Source organism: Chiloscyllium plagiosum, chromosome 37 (genome assembly GCF_004010195.1).
Source record: "Chiloscyllium plagiosum isolate BGI_BamShark_2017 chromosome 37, ASM401019v2, whole genome shotgun sequence".
In the NCBI taxonomy this organism is placed as follows: domain Eukaryota; kingdom Metazoa; phylum Chordata; class Chondrichthyes; order Orectolobiformes; family Hemiscylliidae; genus Chiloscyllium; species Chiloscyllium plagiosum.
Genome location: NC_057746.1, coordinates 9,250,514 through 9,265,122, shown reverse-complemented (window position 1 = coordinate 9,265,122; position 14,609 = coordinate 9,250,514). Strand labels below are relative to the sequence as shown.

General features: G+C 49.9%; 1 pseudogene; it reads left to right on the top strand.

The window, feature by feature from the left end:
- Positions 1-14,015: 14,015 nt before the first annotated feature.
- On the top strand, positions 14,016-14,154 carry LOC122541664 (annotated as a pseudogene).
- The last annotated feature ends 455 nt before the right edge of the window (positions 14,155-14,609 follow it).

Here is a 14,609-nt window from a genome sequence, read left to right as displayed (position 1 = left end):
ACTTTCTCACTAGCTACTTCTTTTAAGACCCAAGAGTAATATTCATTAGGGCCTGGGACTTGTCATCTCACAGTTCCAGCAGCTTGCTTAGTACTCATTGAGGTAATTATAGTTTTCTTGCATTTCTCCCACTCTCTCCATTCCTAATTTATAGCTTTGTTTGGGATGTGACTTGTATCCTCTTTTGCAAAGATTGATGTAAAATATCTGTTCAATTTGTCTGCTATTTCCTGATCCTCCATTACTAACTCCCCAGACTCAGTTTCGACAGGCCCCACACTGATATTGTTAAATTTCTGAAAAACTTCTAAAGAAACCTCTCCTATCTGTTTTGATATTTTTGGGTAACTTTTTCATACTCTATTTTTTCTCTCCTTATTAATCATTTGGTAATTCTCTGTTTTTGTTTTATATTCTGTTCAGCTAGAAGGAGAGATTGGAGATGTTGGAACCATTTTACCCTGGAGAAATGAAAACCAAGAAGAGATTTGATCAAAGTTTACAAACTCATGAGGCACATAGGGTCATAGAGCTGTACAGCATGGAAACAGATCCTTTGGTCCAACTCATCCACACCAACCAGACGTCCCAATCTGACCATTATTTCAATTTAAACCATCTGATAGCCTCTTGTCTGTCTCAATTAAACCCGTCTCTGCCATACTTTTAAAAGTGCATTCCATTCCCTAAAGATTTACGGTGTGTAATTGCTTTACTCATCTCATTTTTTCTTCTTTTAAAGTCACTTTAAAACTGGGCACTCTGGATCTTTATTTATATGTGTGTGAAAACAGATTCTCCATACTCATTCTATTCAGACCACTCTTTTGGAATACTGTGTACAATTCTGGTCACCCTTCTGTAGGAAGGATGTTGTTCAACTTGAGAGAGTGTAGAAAAATTTGACAAGGACGTTGCCAGCACTGGAGGGTTTGGCCTATCAGGAGAGGCTGAATAGGCTGAGGCTGTTTTCCCTGGTGCATTAGAGACTGAGGGGTGACCTTATAGAGGTTTATAAAATCATGAGGGGTATGTGCAGAGGTATGGGGAAAAGGCAGGAGGTAAGTTAGACTGAACAGAGAGGCACTGCAAACAGGATGGGCTGAAGGGCCTCCCATCTACACCATAACCTGTCTGAATCTCTGGGTTTCTGGAGGAACATTTACAATTCCCCAATCCTCTGGCACCTCAATGTCTCTGTAGAGATTGAGAAATACTGATCAGAGCCTCTGCAATTTCTACTGTTCTTTTCCATCAGAAACCTTGGATGCAAAATCATTCAGTCCTTTCTGACATAACTTGCAACTTGCCATCCTGCCAGTGTCTTACCTACCTCCTCTAGCAGTATAACATCAACAACATCTTTGTTAAGGTCAGAGAGACGTATTCTACCAGTCACAGCCTCAACCAAGGCCTTTTACATGTTCTCATTCAAAAGTATGCTTTACTCACAAATAACCTCTTTATACACACATAATCACAAATACAGTTCTGTTCTGTAAAACAGCATATGAAGAAAAAAAAACAAACATTGGAGTTTGATTCTATCCAACAAATAAACCAAAGGTATCTCTTACTGTACAAGACTATATTAACTTGCATATGAAGCACCAGAGAGTCTCTTAACTGAACGAACCCCCATTAAACTTTGGCAGAAAGACCTCAGACAGTGGTCTTTCCTCACTGTGCCTTGACAGCATCTTCCTCAAGCTTTAGTGATCCCTCAGCACATGGTCCTTGGACCTTGGAATATGCCAGTCAGCAACACTTGATCAGGGGCAACTCAAAGACACCAAAGAGATCTTTCACTGAATTGATGGTCCTGCAGGCACGTCCAACGTTTGTCTCAGTGTGTGGCCCAGGGAACAGCCCATAGAGCACAGGGTCCTGCTTCACCGAGTTGCTCTGGATGAACCGCAACAAAAAAACAACTGCTTCTTTCTCCTGACTTCTTTTACAAAGGCACATTCCAGAACTTTCCTTTGACTAATTATCAAACATGTTTAAAAGAAAATCCCTGTCCTTGATCAAAGGTTTGAAAGGGTCACTGTCTGGTACAGTGTGAGTAGCACCTCCAACTGTGGAGATATGAGACCACGAGAGAGAGAGAGAGCTACTTGTGAGATGCACCATAGATTCTAGGGGTGTCATGGTGGCTCAGTGATTAGCACTGCTGCCCCACAGCGCCAGGGACCCAGATTCGATCCCACCCTCGGGAGACTGTCTGTCTGGAGTTTGCACATTTTCCCCATGTCTGCATGGGTTTCCTCTGGGTGCTCTGGTTTCCTCCCACAGTCCAAAGATTATTGCCCATGATGTGCAGGGATGTGTCGGTTATTCAGGGGTTAAATGTAGAGTAATGGGAATGGGTTTGAGAGGGGGATGCTCTTCAGACGGTTGATGTGAAGGGTTGAAGGGCCTGTTTCCCACACAGTGGGGTTTCTATGATGGATCCAATGGAGACAGTGGTCCACATGGAAGGCTGTCTACAGATCCTTAATATGTTCAAACATATTGTCGAGTCTGTAATTTCTTATCAAGTATACAACAATCCCATTCTCCTATATCAGGGAAAACCTCATCCCATGCTCCTGTTGGAAATCCTGACACAATACACAGCCAGTCTGTAATTCCCCAGGAAGTTTGAATTGCGATGTATTGATTTACTCTACAAATTCAATCTGATCATGTGGCTGATCTCAAAGTAGAGCTGATGCCTCAGTCAGACCAGCCATGATCTTCAGGGCTGAATGGCCTCCTCCTGCAGATACTGAATTCCCAGCCCAGAATTCCTGATTGGAAAATCCTAGAGGAAATGGACAAGATCATTGGGTCAGTAAAACCATCCCAGCAAGCAGTGCCACTGCCCAGAAGGACTGATCTCTCCACAATCCCTGCCATTAGACACTCGCCCACAGTGACTGATCAGGACAACATTCAAGGGGAGACATGGGAAGATACCCACTGGAACTTCCTGAAAGAGGGAATGCACTGACTGTGCGGTAACTGCCCAGGAGACTGAATATCAGAGGGTCTCTGCATAACATTACAAACCCATTGGGAAAGGTCCAATGGTCCTGCTGTTCAGCAGGTTTTGGGGACATTAGAGGGTTCTGACTGACTTACCTTAGCCAGCAAAATACAGAGGAAATTAAACCAGCTCTAACTACTGACTTAGATATAAAACTGATCACTACCAACCACACACATAGAAAGCATCCAATCACTCAGCTCACCCACCCCCATTGCTCTCACTGACCCCGTCCCCATAACTGAACACCCTCCCAATTACTCACACCATCCCCCTGGAACTCACTGTGTCTAAATGCACGTGCCCAGGTGTCAGCAAATATGGTCTTTCCAGGATTTAAATTGTTCTAAAGTCCCAAACTCTCAGAGACAGCTCCTGAGAGAAGGTAAGGCTGCAAAGCAATGTGGCTGTCAGTAAACCCTGCCTTGGAGATATTCTACACAACAGGCAGGAAACTGATCAATCCCCACCCCATTTAATCCGAATCTGTGATCACTCCACACTCTGTCACTGAGCTTCAGGATGCTGGTGTATTTCTGTGTGTGTGCTCACTCAGAAACTCAGCACCAGGTCATTGTCACCTCCTTCTCTGCAGCTTTGAAAACAATGGGATTTTCATGGAAAAGCTGGAAAATTTTCTCTATCCCTAAGAATCCTTCTGCCTTCAACTCACAAATACACAAGGGGTTGTTTCCACTGCCATTTCAGTGAGAGAGTTCCAGTTCCTCACGAACCCTTCAAGAGAAAAAGAAATGTACCTAATCTTTGATTTCAATGAACTTCCCCCTCTCTTTAAGGAGTCATCCCTCCTTCTCAATTCTCCCTTCAGAGAAAACACCTTCTCCAAATCAATCTGTCAAGATCCCTCTGGATCGAATCAGTTTTAATCAAGTTGCCTTGACAGGCAGATATCAACTCCAGCAGATACAAACATAGCCTGTCCAACCTTTAGTCATTAGGCCACCCGACCAATCCAGGTATTAATCTGGTAAACCTTCTCTGAACTGTTTCCAATGCCTTTACATCCTCCATGAACGATCAATACTGTACCCAGAGCTGCAGATGTGGTTACACCAGTGTCCTTTCTGATGACAACATAACTTCCTGACTTTTATACAAACTTTTGCGCACATGGAAGTACAATATAATGTCTTTGTACTCATTTATATTTCCAAAAACATTGTTTCACACATATTAGTACACACTCATGCAAGACTGTTTACTAACACAACTACTGTCACATTCACATACACTCTTGCTGTCTCACAATAATACACCAGGAATCTTCATACTCAGACAGTTATACTCACTTTCAACAGGATCCCTTGAGATGAAATTATTCTACTGATCCATACATGAAGTTCCAGCTCTGTGGGAAATCACTGTAGGGGGTGGAGAGATGCAGTGATTCCACTAAGATCTCACCTCCTGGAGCAACAGCACTTGATATAAAACAGGAAAACTGTCAGTCGTTCCTGATTCATGGTCTTTTCACAGAAATGAACATTCAGACAGAATAACGATGCCAACATTGAAGAATGTTGAAAATTCAACAACTGCAAAAAGATGACACTCTGCTCAGGAGCAGGCTAAAAGTGTTGAAGACATGGACAGATACAGTGTTAGTAGAAGACTGAAGTGTCTCAGTCACATTTGTCAGGGAAGTGCAATGCACTGATTCAGCATGTTTAATATATCACAACGCAGGAGCAACCCCCAACTCAGAAGCTGATATTACCGAAGAACCAGAATAACTCAGAGAGAGGAAGAACAGTAACAAAACAACACACTTGGAAATGAACTGGTCATACCTGGTGGTACAAACGACAAATCCAATGGGTATATCTCCTTTTCTAGTTTTACTGTTTTTTCCTTCAGATTGTCTCTAACACATATCCATTGAAGCATAATATATGCTTTACAGTTATACACATATCCACAAATATTTCACAAACACTTGAATGATATCTCAAACTGTTACACTGACACTTACACTGATTTTTATCACATTCAGCCACCCTTTCACTGTCTCAGAATAATGTAGAAGATCATCCTCATAATCATAACTGACAAACAGCAGTCTGTTTCACTGACCTGTACGTGAAGTGTCTGTAACCCAGCTGTGGGAGAATCACTGTCCAGACTGGATGGACCAGGGTTGTCACTGAGATGTCAGCTCCTGTGATAATTGTATCTGTTAGAAAACAGAAACACTGGTTAGACTCTCATCCTCGGTGGGAATTGAAGTCAGTCTCTGATTGTTTCAGTGACTGAAAGTCTCATGTCAACTGGTATTGGGACGTGGAAAAGAACTGTGATCAGATGCAAGACAGGAATAATTACTGTGGACACTTGATGATCCTGTTTGCAGATAGTAACCTTCTGAACTTGTCCCGGAAGTGCTGCTGCTATCTCAGAGATTCAGCAATAAGGTGTCAAAACATTTTACTTTAACTCTGTTCTTCCAACATAAGGCAACAGTTTTCCTGAAATGCTGATTGTAGAGTTTCATTTTCCATAACAGACCAAAGAGATTCAGCAAAACTTTAAGTTCTGCTTGGTTTAATGAATAACGAATCATTTCCAAGCAAGATTGAAAGTTCTTGTTTGCTGATTTAACATATCCCCACATGACAGACGAAGCACAAAACATGTCAGAACAAAGGTCAATTGTGCTGTACAATATGAGGCAGTGAGCGAGAAATGGGGAACACAAGGATGAGAGCAGGAATCTCTGAGGAACACATTCTGGATGACTGTGCATTGGTTCAGCAATATTCTCCATGACTGCCTGAACCCCCCCATCCGACCCCCAACATCAGATCCTGCTGTGCTTGAGAACATGGGTTCATGGATGTAAGCAAATATTTGTTCACTGTGAGACCAATCAAAGCAGAAATCTTTATGTGACCATGTTTGTATTTAAATACCATTCAGAGATGGTATTCGGAGGGGAGGGCTGGCCCTGGGTTCCAAGACCAGGATTTATAGATTCTGCTCGAGGGGATCACTAGATTCTGATATTGGCCACAAGTGGCGGATGAAACCCCACCCACAGTCACCAAGAGAGCATGATGGGAGATGCCCTCTGCACTGAGGAGCAGGCACCAATCAGATCATGGATTCAAGGCAGGAAGCAGGCAGGCTGTATCCCGGGACGGAGTGAGCACGGGCCGGGTCCCGGGGCAGAGTGAGCACAGGCCGTGTCCCGGGACGGACTGAGCACGGGCCGTGTCCCGGGACGGAGTGAGCACGGGTTGTGTCCGGGGACGGAGAGAGCACGGGCCGTGTCCCGGGTCGGAGTGAGCACGGGGGGTGTCCCGGGATGGAGTGAGCACGGGCTGTGTCCCAGGATGGAGTGAGTACAGGCCGTGTCCCGGGTCGGAGTGAGCATGGGCCGTGTCCCGGGATGTAGTGAGCACAGGCCGTGTCCCGCGATGTAGTGAGCATGGACCGTGTCCTGGGTCGGAGTGAGCACGGGCCGTGTCCCGGGATGGAGTGAGTACAGGCCGTGTCCTGGGATAGAGTGAGTACGGGCCGTGTGTCGGAATGGAGTGAGTACAGGCCGTTTCCCGGGATGGAGTGAGTTCAGGCCGTGTCCCAGGATGGAGTGAGTACGGGCCGTGTCCCGGGACAGAGTGAGCACGGGCTGTGTCCCTGTCGGTGTGAGCACGGGCCGTGTCCCGCGATGTAGTGAGCATGGACCGTGTCCCGGGGTGGAGTGAGCACGGGCCGTGTCACGGGACAGAGTGAGCACGGGCCGTGTCACGGGTCGGAGTGAGCACGGGCCGTGTCCCAAGATGGAGTGAGCACAGGCCGTGTCCCGGGGTGGAGTGAACACGGGCCGTGTCCGAGGATGGTGTGAGCACGGGCCGTGTCCCAAGACGGAGTGAGCACGGGCCGTGTCCCGGGACCGAGTGAGCACGGGCCGTGTCCCGGGACCGAGTGAGTACGGGCCGTGTCCCGGGACAGAGTGAGCACGGGCCGTGTCCCGGGACCGAGTGAGCACGGGCCGTGTCCCAAGACGGAGTGAGCACGGGCCGTGTCCCGGGATGGAGTGAGCACGGGCCGTGTCCCGGGATGGAGTGAGTACGGGCCGTGTCCCGGGACAGAGTGAGCACGGGCCGTGTCTCGGGATGGAGTGAGCACGGGCCGTGTCCCAGTCGGTGTGAGCACGGGCCGTGTCACGGGTCGGTGTGAGCACGGGCCGTGTCTCGGGACGGAGTGAGTACGGGCCGTGTCCCGGGGCAGAGTGAGTACGGGCCGTGTCCCGTGATGGAATGAGCATGGGCCGTGTCCTGGGGCGGCGTGAGTACGGGCCGTGCTCCAAGGGTGGAGTGATAACAGCTCTTGTCCCGGGGTGGAGTGAGTACGGGCCGTGTCCCAGGACGGAGTGAGCACGGGCCGAGTCCCTTGGCAGAGTGAGCACGGGCCGTGTCCCGGGGCGGAGTGAACACGGGCCGTGTCCCGGGACCGAGTGAGTACGGGCCGTGTCCCGGGACAGAGTGAGCACGGGTCGTGTCCCGGGACCGAGTGAGCACGGGCCGTGTCCCGGGACCGAGTGAGCACGGGCCGTGTCCCGGGACCGAGTGAGTACGGGCCGTGTCCCGTGATGGAATGAGCATGGGCCGTGTCCTGGGGCGGCGTGAGCATGGGCCGTGTCCCAGGGCGGAGTAAGCACGGGCCGTGTCCCGGGGCGGAGTGAGCACGGGCCGTGTCCCGGGACGGAATGAGTACGGGCCGTGTCCCGTGATGGAATGAGCATGGGCCGTGTCCCAGGGTGGAGTGAGCACGGGCCGTGTCCCGTGATGGAATGAGCATGGGCCGTGTCCCAGGGTGGAGTGAGCATGGGCCGTGTCCCAGGGCGGAGTAAGCACGGGCCGTGTCCCGGGGCGGAGTGAGCACGGGCCGTGTCCCAGGGTGGAGTGAGCACGGGCCGTGTCCCGGGACGAGTGAGCATGGGCCGTGTCCCGGGGCGGAGTGAGCATGGGCCGTGTCCCGGGACGGAATGAGCACGGGCCGTGTCCCAGGGTGGAGTGAGCACGGGCCGTGTCCCGGGACGGAGTGAGTACGGGCCGTGTCCCGGGACGAGTGAGCATGGGCCGTGTCCTGGGGTGGAGTGAGTACGGGCCGTGCCCCAGGGTGGAGTGAGCACAGGCCGTGTCCCGGGGTAAAGTGTGCACGGGCCGTGTCCCAAGACGGAGTGAGCACGGGCCGTGTCCCAAGATGGAGTGAGTACGGGCCATGTCCCAAGACGGAGTGAGCACAGGCCGTGTCCCTTGGCAGAGTGAGCACGGGCCGTGTCCCAGGGCGGAGTGAGCACGGGCTGTGTCCCAGGGTGGAGTGAGTATGGGCCGTGTCCCGGGGTGGAGTGAGTACGGGCCGTGTCCCGGGGTGGAGTGAGTATGGGCCGTGTCCCGGGGTGGAGTGAGTACGGGCCGTGTCCCGGGGTGGATTGAGCGCAGGCCGGTGCTGTACAATATGAGGCAGTGAGCGAGAAATGGGGAACACAAGGATGAGAGCAGGAATCTCTGTTCAGCACAAAACGGGAACACATTCTGGATGACTGTGCATTGGTTCAGCAATATTCTCCATGACTGCCTGAACCCCTCCCATCCGACCCCCAACATCCCAACATCAGATCCTGCTGTGCTTGAGAACATGGGTTCATGGATGTAAGCAAATATTTGTTCACTGTGAGACCAATCAAAGCAGAAATCTTTATGTGACCATGTTTGTATTTAAATACCATTCAGAGATGAGGAGTATTCGGAGGGGAGGGCTGGCCCTGGGTTCCAAGACCAGGATTTATAGATTCTGCTCGAGGGGATCACTAGATTCTGATATTGGCCACAAGTGGCTGATGAAACCCCACCCACAGTCACCAAGAGAGCATGATGGGAGATGCCCTCTGCACTGAGGAGCAGGCACCAATCAGATCATGGATTCAAGGCAGGATGTATCCCGGGACGGAGTGAGCACGGGCCGTGTCCCGGGACGGACTGAGCACGGGCCATGTCCCGGGACGGACTGAGCACGGGCCGTGTCCCGGGACGGAGTGAGCACGGGCCGTGTCCCGGGTCGGAGTGAGCACGGGCCGTGTCCCGGGACGGACTGAGCACGGGCCGTGTCCCGGGACGGAGTGAGCACAGGCCGTGTCCCGGGACGGACTGAGCACGGGGCCGTGTCCCGGGATGGAGTGAGCACGGGCCGTGTCCTGGGATGTAGTGAGCACAGGCCGTGTCCCGGGATGGAGTGAGTACAGGCCGTGTCCCGGGATGGAGAGAGCACGGGCCGTGTCCTGGGATGGAGTGAGCACGGGCCGTGTCCCGGGATGGAGTGAGCACGGGCCGTGTCCCGGGACAGATGAGCACGGGCCATGTCTTGGGACAGAGTGAGCACGGGCCGTGTCCCGGGGCAGAGTGAACAGGGGCTGTGTCCCGGGATGGAGTGAGGACGGGCCGTGTACCGTGTTGGAGTGAGCACGGGCTGTGTCCTGGGACGATTGAGCACTATTTGACATTAATTTTCCCAGGTCTCAGACCTCAGTGGTATTTTGAAACAGGGGCTCGGAAAAATTGCTTGAGTGAAGGAAAATGCAGAAGTGGCATTCATGGAGAGGTAATAAATGGCAGAGAGAAAATCGTACGTGTGGAGAGAATTGCAAGTAAGTGTAGGAATTATGTAGGGTAGGGACAATCACGTGGCAGTTACTGCGGTATGGAACAATGTGAAAGGGGGAAGTGATGATTGGAAGGGGTATCTGTGGGGTAAGAGAACGAAAGCACAATAAACATGGGACTGCCCAGAGCAAAATGGCAGAAGTTCCCTCAAGGATGCTCCCTCTGCTGGACAAATACAGAATCGTCTTCTCTGTGGATTGTAAACCAGGGGAGGGGTGGGATAGAGAGAAAGAAAGAGAGAGACAGGATCCACCAATTTTGGCATCATCCGCAAACTTACTAACCATATCTCCAGTATTCACATCCACATCATTGATATAAATGATGAAAAACCATGACCTAAATGAGCGGTGGGGCAGCAGCTACAGGCTGAATGGTCTACTCTTGTTGCTACCTTGTGAGGGGAGCATTGTAACTGTGCAGGCAGCTGGGGTGAATATCTTCCTTAATGCTGGAAAACGGTCAGCTCCAGTCACAGTCAGCGCCACAGACCGCAGCAGATGGACCACTGCCTCCCTCTGCTGGAGTAGCCCCTGCACTGCACATAACGGCTAGTTGAAGTTCCAGCTCAAAAACAAGTGAAAAGCCCTTCCTCCTGCCTGAAATGTCAACTCTCCTGCCCCTCGGATGCTGCCTGACTGGCTGTAGTTTTCCAGCACCACACTCTTCAACTCTGACTCTCCAGCATCTGCAGTCCTCACATTCTCCAACGTTATTATCAGTACACCTCACAAACCTGATTCTGTTTTGATTACCACCTCTCATCCCCAGGAACACAGGGACAGCAGACCATTTCGCCCGTCATTTAATGTAGCCATGGCTGATTGAACAGTTACCATTTACTCGCACTATCGCCATAGTCCCTTTTACCAATGATACCTAAAGTTTAGACTTTAAAGACAGCGAATTCCTGATTTATTCGCATTCAAATTCCAGCATCTGTTGCAATGGGATTCGAACTTGCACCTCAGAACATCTCCTGAGCTGTGGTTAGTACCAATATCCCATCGCCTCCCCAACAAGCCACACTCTTTTTCCCTTTTCCGTCACGAATGGATCAAACTTTCTGTCAAAATGATGGATGGAGACTGCTTCAAATGCTCCATTCTGTGGGGAATTCCCTACCTGCAACACGACGTGGAAACAAATCCTCCAAAGTTCCATGCTCATTCCCATGTCACAATTGTAAGTGTTTCCTCTGGAGTTATCCGAAAAACAGGAATGGTTTCTGCATGCCCACTTCTTCAAATTCCTTCCCAAATTTAAAGATGTCCATTTGTTGCCCCCAACAATCCACAATATGAAGTCTGAGACTGACATCATTTCCTGGCTGTGGCAGTTCCTTAACCTGAATCAATGATATGGAAACATGGGTGGTAGGGTGGCTCAGTGGTTAGCACTGCAGCCTCACGGCACCAGGATCCAGTTTCGGTTCCACCCTCGGGCAACTGTCTGTGTGGAGCTTGCACATTCTCCCCGTGTCCAATAGTGTGTAGGTTAGGGTGGATTGGCCATGGAAAATGCAGGGTTATAGGGTAGGGGGTGGGTCTGGTTGGGATGCTCCCTGGAGGGTCAGTATGGACTCGATGGGCCTAATGACCTGCTTCCACACTGTAGGGACTCTATGGTTTCTGTGCAATATTTCCCACATTTTCTCCAATGATGTCTATTTAATATGAAGATTGGGGATCCCCACTGGCAAAACACGCAATGCTGACACGAGAAACAGCGCAAGTGGCTTGGATCTGGAATACATTGCCGCAGAGCACACAGGAGGCATCTCCATCAAGGATGTGGACCTCAGTATTCCACTCTCCCCAAACCCACAGATAATCTTGTAATGCTACAATTCTCCAGCTTCCACCCACAACATATTAAAACAGCTATCCCCTATGGACAAGCCCTACACATTCACAGGATCTGTTCAGATGAGGATGAACATGACGGACATCTGAAGGTGCTCAAGGATGTTCGTAAAAGAACAGGGTTCGATGATCAACTCATCGACTGCCAGTTCCGATGTGCCACAGCGAGTACCCGTAATGACCTCCTCAGGAGACAGATACGAGCTGCAGCCAACAGTATCCTTTGTTGTTCAGTACTTCCTGGGAGCTGAAAAATGACACCGTGTTCTTCACAGCTTGCAACATGTTATCGATGAGGATGAGCATCTCGCCAAGACCTTCCCTATGCCTCCAGTTCTCGCCTTTAAACAACCACCAGACCTTAAACAGACTGCCCAGCCTTCAGGACAACATCGACCACAACACTGTACACCCCTACCATGGGAACCCTGCAGGACATGTCAGAGTGTGGACACGGATACCACCATTACACGTGGGGACACCACCACCATGTACTGGCTGTATCCCAATCTTTGTCTCGGCCAGCGCTGTCTACCTCATACGCTGCAGGCAAGGATGCCCTGAGGTATGGTTCATTGGTGAGACCAAGCAGACACCACACAGCAATCACCAGGCAGGGGTGTTTCCTCCCAGTTGGGGAACACTTCAGCAGTCAGGGAAATTTGGCCTCAGATCATCGGGCGACTATCCTCCAATGGGACTTTGGTATATACAACAACTCAGAATGGCCGAGCAGAGGCTGATAACCAAGTTCGGTATCCATGGGGATGGCCTCAACTGGGACCTTGGGTTCATGTCACACTACAGGTGACCCCACTACACTACACACTCTCCCTCACACACAAGCACACACACACTTTTACATATTCACACAGTCATGCAGACACTCTCTCATACACACTCTCTCTCTCATACACACGAACATACACTTCCCACACTCACACATTTTCACCAAGCTTTCACACATGCAAACAAACTCTCTTACTTTCACTAACACTCACCTACTCACATGCACATACCAACTCTCTCTCTCTCTCTCTCTCAAACACATGCACACACATATTAGTTCTCTCTCTCTCTCAAACACATGCACACACATATTAGTCGATGGGGTGAAGTTATATTGGTAGTACTATATTTGCAGATACATTCTATTTTGCTCAATGCACAATCTGCAGGCAGTCAATACATGCATGTTTTGTAAACTCCATGTTGGAAATAGAATCATAGCCCTTCTTCAGGAAAGGTTGGGACATAGACAGACTTTAACCTCACACCTTTAATGCATTGTCTGAGCTGAATTATCACCATTTGTTATGAAACCTGAAGTTATCTTGAAAAGGTGACATGAAAGATATTCTGCGATTTACATATTAATGAATTGAAATATTCTAATGATGAAAGACTTAACAACAATCTAGGTTTGTTCAATATATTATTTTAGTTGCATGACACTGTATGCCCTCTCTCTCTCCTGCCTTGTTTGTCCGCAAACACCAAGTGTCACTACATACTGAGGTTCTACCTGTCCCCGGTGTTGCGAAGGATGGGCCTGGCCTCGCTGCCGCGGAACGCTCCGAGTAGTTGGACCGTCCTTCATGGAGAAATTTATGAAGAAAAACACCTTTGACCACAAGTCCATCAGGAAGTGGTCAGCACGTAGTGTCCTTGAGACCCTTCGGGAAAAGGAGAGGGCGGATCCTATCGAGCAGTTCCCTGAGCAGACTGTCAAAGCCATTTGGCAGAATGCCTCATCGCCAGAACTTTCCAACAAGCACCAAGACATGGCTTGGCTGGTGGTGAGAAGGGCTCTGCCTGTGAGATCCTTTATGCACGCCCAGACTCTCAGCCACACCGCACGCTGTCCTCGAAGCGGCTGCGGGGGGTCGAGACTGTCACACACCTCCTTCTGGATTGTGCCTACGTAGAAGAAATCTGGAGAGGAATGCAGTGGTGTTTGTTGAGGTTTGTCCCGAGCTATGCCGTGACGCGGGGCTCTATGCTGTACGGCCTGTTCCCCGGGACGCACACCGAGACGAACATCAACTGTGCCTGGAGGATCATCAACTCGGTGAAGGACACTCTCTCGGTGGTCCGAAACCTGTTGATCTTTCAGCTGAAGGAGTTGACCACGACTGAGTGTTGCAGACTGGCACATTCAAAGGTCCAGGACTACGTGTTGAGGGACGCGCTGAAGCTTGGGGCAGCTGCCGCCAAGGCGCGGTGGGGAAAGACCACCGTGTAACATCTGCCTGCCTAAAAAAGAACAGCGCAGTCATTTGGGCTCGGTCGGCGCCTCAGCACAATGTAATCGCATCAACCTGTAAATAAGAATAATTACACTGTCTCGATACGCAAAGAAATGGAATGTGTACATATGTATGACATGTCCAGATGTATAGATCAAAGTATTTATGAATAAAGTATATTTTTGAAATAAAAAAAAGGGTGGCGTTCCCAGGACGAGGCTATCCCATTGCACTTCGGGTGTGCTGACGCCTGTGATGTCCCCAAATGCGGGATACTCGACTGCAAAATTTGTGGTAGTGGGGGACTGCGTTCGCGCTCTCCCCTGATTTATAAACCAATGGCACAATCGGAATTGCGGTTTCACTGGAGGCAGTGCTGTTATGCTGCGACTTGTCTTGTCACTGCTACGTTAACACCCAAGTTTGCTCGGGCATTCTTTGGTATACCTTCCTTCCCTCTCCAAACAAGAGCCGTCCTAACTTTAAAACCGTTAAGCCCACCAAACCTCTGCTGCATATGCAACCATTTCCCTCTATTTCCTCACTATATCTCTCAACAAGCTGCTTAACGACCTTCCCTCTTAACTGCTCTCAGTCACCATCTGCTCCATGTCTTACCACCGTTTGCTTCTTCGCCAACCTACCAAGCAAGGGCAACAACACCCTGACCTACAAAGTGCAAAATCCAGCCCACCTCACGCCTGGGGGGAGCAATGCCTCATCTTCCGCCTTCGGACCCTCCAACCACACAGCATCAATGTTGACTTCACCCGTTTCCTCA